Here is a 7,500-nt window from a genome sequence, read left to right as displayed (position 1 = left end):
TGTGTGTGTGTGTGTGTGTGTGTGTGTGTGTGTGTTTAAGGCAAGACACTATGTGAATAGGGAAGTATCTAAGTTTTCTGTAATTTAATGTTTAAATATGCAAATTAGGCATTATCTATGTCTAATTACGTGATCATTTTTATACATTTGGATGAAGCCAGGCTCAAAATGATGACTTCATCTTGTTGATATTTAAGCAATAACCTAAGCCACGAAAGGCTGTATGTTCCATTGATTTTAGAACAGCTCAAGGCCATTGTTAGACAGGACGCGCAGTGGAGCTAACCCCCATTAGCTGTAGCAGTGGCGCTAACCCCCATTAGCTGTAGCAGTGGCGCTAACCCCCATTAGCTGTTCTAAAATCAGTGAAATCCACAGACTTGAGTGGCTTATTGCTTTTCTAAAATGGTTACTACAGATGTCTGGCAAGATTTCATAAAATAAAGGAAATACTGCTTATAGCTTTAAAAAATAAATTTAGGAGCCTTCAAAATATAGTTAGGATTATGACTGGAAAGTTTGGTGTATGTAGGTGCTACTGACTGCTGGTCTCTAGACGTAATCCTTGCACTGTTGGACTTACTTATTTGCACCATCACCGTGACACTCTCATAGAGCACCTTACAATGCACACTGAATTACAGGCTCAGTCCCTGCCCTGTCATGCTTGATCATCCTTAAGCACACTATGTTGATATTTGATTTAGTTCATATAGTATATTTAGTATTTAGTATTTTAGTATCATGTTTATCTACTACTGTTTCTATTGTAGGCTACAGTGGAGTTTTTAAATGTATATTACTTTTTCTGCTGTAAGTGCATGTTGTGTGTGATGTCTGTATGCTACTGAGACCTTGCATTTCTCCTTGGGGATCAATAAAGTATCTATCTATCTATCTACATAGTCACACACATAAAGACACACAAACAGCCACTGGAACAGCCACTGTAGTATGTTGAATGTCCATCCATAAAAGAACATGACCATAACACAAGCTAATTGTTCAGGCCTGCACCATATGTGGGCCCTCCTCCATCTTCTGCTGGTGTATGTAGGCCCTCCTCCATCTTCTGCACCATATGTAGGCCCTCCTCCATCTTCTGCTGGTGTATGTAGGCCCTCCTTCATCTTCTGCTCCATATGTAGGCCCTCCTCCATCTTCTGCACCATATGTAGGCCCTCCTCCATCTTCTGCTGGTGTATGTAGGCCCTCCTCCATCTTCTGCACCATATGTAGGCCCTCCTCCATCTTCTGCTCCATATGTAGGCCCTCCTCCATCTTCTGCACCATATGTAGGCCCTCCTCCATCTTCTGCTGGTGTATGTAGGCCCTCCTCCATCTTCTGCACCATATGTGGGCCCTCCTCCATCTTCTGCTCCATATGTAGGCCCTCCTCCATCTTCTGCTCCATATGTAGGCCCTCCTCCATCTTCTGCTGGTGTATGTAGGCCCTCCTCCATCTTCTGCACCATATGTGGGCCCTCCTCCATCTTCTGCTGGTGTATGTAGGCCCTCCTCCATCTTCTGCTGGTGTCTCCTCAGCGTTTGGCTGTGCTTAGACCTTCGTTTTGCACTGGTGGACAGGTTGATGTCAGCTTTTGAGATCCTAAGCATGTCAACATCATTGGTTGTGCTCTGAAGCCACAACTTCTTCATAATAGCCAGCATGACAGAGACACCCTCATTAAAAGATGGATATAGCCATAAAGGAGTGCATTTCCCAAAACCATAGTTCCTAGTGTTCCTAAGTTAGCAACTTTGTTGGTTGCAATGCAATTTCCCATAGCCAACCAACTAAGTTGCTAACAGGTTAGCAACTACGGTTTTGGGAAACGCACCCCTGGCTTCTATCTGGACCCTGCTTTCCCCCATAAAGCCAGTTTTGGGACATGGCAGCTGTTTAACAGAGCGGAGGCACTCGGTTGCATTTGGAGTGCCTCCATGCTGTATGCGTTGGAGCAGGCGGTCACATGGCACGCGGTGACACGTGAGGATACGCTTCTAACCCATCCGCCATGACAGAAGGTGCCCAGCATGACGCTTGTGCCCAGCATGGTGCTTGTGGCTCTCCTCTGCTCTCCTGTATCAACACCAGGATGGACTGCAGCTGGTATGCAAGGGGGTGTTGTCTGAACCAATCACATTGTCAGAAATCAACACCAGTGTCACAGCAGCCGCACCTCGTTCCTCTGTTCCGGCTCCAGTCCCTGGATCTACTCCAGTCCGGGTTCCAGCTCCAGCTCCAAATGCAGGCCTAGTCCGTTCAGCCTCACCTGAGTTTTAATAGCACTCACCTGTTTCCAGTTTGCTCGTTATGTTTGTATTTAAGTCCTTCTCCTCTCAGTTGTCTTTGTGTGATATTCTCTGTTCTACGGAAGACGCTGTTTGAGTTCCAGTCAAGTCTCTGTTTTCATTGCCGTGTCAATCCTTTGTTTGCCCATTGTGGCCTTTTGTTTTGGAAATTAAAGAAGCCTTGAGCTATTGCATCTTCATCTTCGTGTTCCTGGTTTCCTTGTGTGACAACCGGTCAATAAAATCCCCTTTGAACTCTCACAATAGAGTTCCGAAGTCTGACGTAGCGTTTCCATGACGGCAGAATCACTGGATTTAAACAAACTTTCGAAGTGGCTTAAATAGCATTGAATGTAGACATGTGGCATCATTTCTAGCTAAAAAATTGTTTTAAATGTAGGCTATAGCCATTTAAACGTGCTTTACCTGCTAGGCAGCAGATTACCCACATAACACGGATATCCTGGCAGGTGTAATATAAAGAAACAAAATTCCAGTGGATATTTCACGTCTTCTCAAAGCGGCTGTTAAAGGAAAATTCTGGTGTGATATTGACCTAAAGTGTGTTGAAACATGATACCGAGTGTGAACGTATGTCTCATAGCTCATCTCGGCTTGTCCCCTGCACTCAGAAATCTGGCGCTAGTTAGCCAATGCTACCAACAGTTTTTCGTTGGGGGTGCCTCGGGCATCAGCCTAGCCATGCAAATAAATCAACGAGACATTGAGAACTTTGAAAAAGCACTGGTAGTTTATTTACAAGACGATTTATACAGACAGTACCTTAAGGAATTTTACCGTTCGACGCCATCTTAAATTTAGTCACGATAAGTCAATGTCTCGTTTTAAATGTCAAGGCTCTCGGAAGTCTACCAATGAAGTATGGAGCTACTTTGAGCCTCGTAAATGGTGTAAAACAGTAATTTATTTGCATGGCTAGGCTGATGCCCGAGGCACCCCCAACAAAAAACTGTTGGTAGCATTGGCTTTGATCGTGTTGGTATGAATATATGTTGTAGTATGTGATTCCTACAGTGTAAAAAAATTAACTAACATCTTAGAAACGTTGTAAAATTATTGAAGTAGATTAATTAAGAAAGCCACCGCTAATGGTGATTTCAATGGTTAGACTGATTTGTTTAGATCCAGTGAAATTGCTGCCTTGGCAACGCTACGTCATGGCTTCGGTACACAAAGGAAGTGTTCTTATTTGGATGGCGTAGCATTGAGCAGGAGAGAATGCTTTACAAAGGAAGTGTTCTTATTTGGATTACGTAGCATTGTGCATGACAGAATGCTTTACAAATGAAGTGTTCTTATTTGGATTACGTAGCATTGTGCAGGAGAGAATGCTTTACAAATGAAGTGTTCTTATTTGGATTACGTAGCATTGTGCAGGAGAGAATGCTTTACAATTACACTAGTAGTAACGGCATGTTTCTGAGAATGTTTGCAGTACTGCATGTTGAGTTAGAATGCTAACTTTTGGTGAATCTAGTAGGAATCTACAGACACAAGTAGACTAAATGTAATAAAGAGAGAAACAGAGGGGGGGTTGAGGTTTGAGAGAGAGAAACATGGGATAGAGGGAGAGGGAGGAAAAGAAAAGAACTACAGAACATAGAGAGAGAGAGAGAGCAACACAAGCACGTCTGCTGGGGCTAATAGTGTGGCAGTTTTACAGTGTCACGGTAGGGCAAACACACACCAAATGTTGAAAATCATAAACTGGCTGTAATGTTTGCCCTGATAATTAGAGTTGGCATTGGGCATCATTACGGACGTGACATTTGAACTCAAAATGGCCCCCATGAAACTAAATCCCACAGACATACTGCTCATACAGTTTCATGAGTGCCATCCTGTCATGGAAATACTTGGGCTTCACAGAGGGGACATTTACATTTACGTAATATGTTTCAGCACTTAGCAGACGCTTTTATCCCAAATGACTTACAATAATGAGGGAGGATATTCAAGCTACATTGCAGAGATCTTAGGTAACAATTAATACTAAAACGATAAATACTTGTACCAGATGATGAAAGTGTAGAAGTTGAAGTACTAGTCAAAGTGTAGTTGATGGGGATGGTGGTAGAAGGGAAGGGTATAATGGTGCTATCCATTTGTCCAATGTGCTAATCTTACGAGTAGTAAGTTGTCCGAAAAATGGGAAGTTGCACAAAATTACGTGACAGCACGCCCCCTTAAACTCGTCTGACGAGAAGCAATCTCGTACTAGTCAAAGGACCCCCAGTTCATGGCGAGTTCTTACTACAAGGAAGTTACGTAATTTAACAAGTTATGAGTTGTCACAAGCCGCCAGCATGTACAAATGGAACGCACGAGAAGTGCATGTTGGTGTGTTGGGTTGTTGAGTTTTCGTAGAGGAGGTGCTCTCGGATGCCGTATGGATTGCCATGTGAGTAGGGGCAGTGTTTGGCGACATTTCTTGTGCCAAACTGCAGGACCAAAACTGGGGTACCAAAACTGTATTTTTAAGTTTTGAGTCTGGCTCATGGTTTAGAGAAGTGTGTCTTAATGAAAGTAAGGTGAAATTACCACAGAGGCAAAACATTTTTTTTTGAGTGCTCCAAGTTGAACTTTGATGAACGCTGACCCTAAGAAAATTACTTTTTTTAGGAAATATCCCTGCCCTTCCAGCCAAAGATGATATTGCATGTTGAACGTTCTTATATAACAATATTATAAGTGGGTTTCTATCATTTTCAGTTCACTCCTGCATGTTACAGCCACATTTCGTAATAAATTGCCTGAATGCAATATGTATTCCCCGCAATTTCTAATAAATTACATTTTGTGGTTGTTTTTCCAAAATGTGGGAGTTGCTAATGATAATGTAATAATATGGTGCATTAAGTACCAACCAACCAAAATGGATGTTACTGTAAAGGGTCCCACCTTACAATGTGCTCAGTCATTAAGAACTCACCACAGTATTATAATGTTAGTGGTAGTCTACTACACACACACACACACACACACACACACACACCTTACAATGTGCTCAGTCAAGAACTGCCCACAGTATTATAATGTTAGTGGTAGTCTACTACACACACACACACACACACACCTTACAATGTGCTCAGTTAAGAACTGGCCACAGTATTATAATGTTAGTGTTCATTTCCATTGCTCTGATTTCAAGTATGCCAAAAAAAACGTCAGAAATGCGTTTATGATGTGCGACATTGATTCAGTAACGTGAAGGGGTGGGGACAAGACAAACACACCTCTTACACCCACACACACACACACACACACACACACACACACACACCTCGGTGGGCATCAGGTGTCAGTGTTAAGACTCGCCAGCACCCGGCATGCCACACTGGCACTCAGCCTCACCTGATTCAGACAGAACTGGCGCCAGATTTCACACACACACACACACACACACGCGCACACACACACACACACACACACACACACACACACACACACACACACACGCACACACACACACACACACACACACTCTACTGCTCACCTCTTTTATATGCGCCTCTCATCCCCTTCTCTCCTACCCCCCACCCCCATCTCTCCTCCCTCTCTGAGAAAGATCACGTGTTCCCACTTCTTTTTAGCTCTCATAAATCTCTCATCTCTTCTCAGAAGCTCGGCACCTTAAAGCAGGTTTGGTCAAATACTAGCAATTTCACTTCTGACAAGGTGGGCAAAAACCTAACAAACATCCACAACAACAGCAAAGGAAGTCTTTTCAGCATTTCTATGGGGTTGTGAAGTGGACACGTTCTTTGTCAGTGTGGTCATTTGATTAGGTTCATGACACCTCCAGAAGGCTCAACAGTACTGGCCTGCCTCTCAGACCCGATAGAAAATCCTGACTCTTCAAATAGCCAAAGGAAAACCCACAGCAACTTATTCACTAGCAGAATACGCATAACTTCATAGGACATACATAAAGTATTTGAATTTAATGAAGAGAAGTTATCCAGGGGGAAGCCACATTATGCACTGCGATCATGGAAAAGGAAAAGGTTCAGCTGAAACCACAAGAGAGAAAGAGATAGAGAGAGAAGGAGAGAGAGATTTTCACTGCCAAAAATATGACACTTTAAGACAGACCTTTTTCACGAACATCCAAAAAGTCATACCAAATTTTATACACATTGAAGACAATAATAAAATGGCCATACTTCTTGGAGAAAGGGCCCTCTGCTGCCCTGGCAGCACAACATGTCTTAAAATGTCACAACATGAGGGACATGGTATATAAAAAAAAACCAAAGACCTGTCTGTGTTAACAGACACATACATGTTCCTGTGCATAAATATATACGTATACATATGTACTCACAGACCCACGCGCGCGCGTACATACACACACACACACACACACACACACACTCACTCACTCACTCAATCACTCACTCACTCAATCACTCACTCACTCATATGCTATTGTTTATTCTGTGTTCACATGTTTACCTGCATTGCTGTATGTCTATTTCCTTTCTTTTGTGACACTACTGTGTTATCTGTAACACTGGCTTTGGCAACACTGTATCCAAACAGTCATGCTAATAAAGCTCCTTTGAATTTGAATTTGAATTTGAGAGGGAGAGAGAGGAGAGAGAGAGAGAGGGCCAGGTCTTTCATATTTATGCCCTGGCGTGTGTCTCTGTCTTTATCTTTACCCCTCTCTCTCTCTCTTTCTCTCTCTCCCTCTCTCTGCCTCTTTCCCTCTCTCTCTCTCTCTCTCTCTCTCTCTCTCCTCTCTCTTTCTCTCCCTCTCTCTCTCTCTCCTCCTCTCTCTCTCCCTCTCTCTTTCTCTTCTCCACAGGACCGGAGCAGCACGTCTCTCTTGGGGCAGCACTCCCTCTCTAATGACATGGTTCACATCCGTTACAGCTTGTTGTCGCGTCGCCCAGCCGACCAGAATGCGCCGGACGCTCGCTCGCTCGCAGATGTCTTCATTTGTGTTTTTGTTTTTTGGACACGGCCATCCGGCGAGTGTGTTATTAGTGGCCAGGCCATGCGTGAGGAGGCATATAGAACACGCAGGGAAGCCCAGGTACACCACAGCCAATGACTGACCGGCCAGGGGGGGAAGTGAATTCTAATTGGCTGAAGTAAGGGTTTTTCCTAAAAGGAATAACAAATCAGACGCAGTTCAGATGGCCATTCCAAGCCGTATTTTTTTGTTTCTCTCTT

Source organism: Alosa sapidissima, chromosome 6, assembly GCF_018492685.1.
Source record: "Alosa sapidissima isolate fAloSap1 chromosome 6, fAloSap1.pri, whole genome shotgun sequence".
NCBI classification, from domain to species: domain Eukaryota; kingdom Metazoa; phylum Chordata; class Actinopteri; order Clupeiformes; family Clupeidae; genus Alosa; species Alosa sapidissima.
This window is presented reverse-complemented; position numbering follows the sequence as displayed.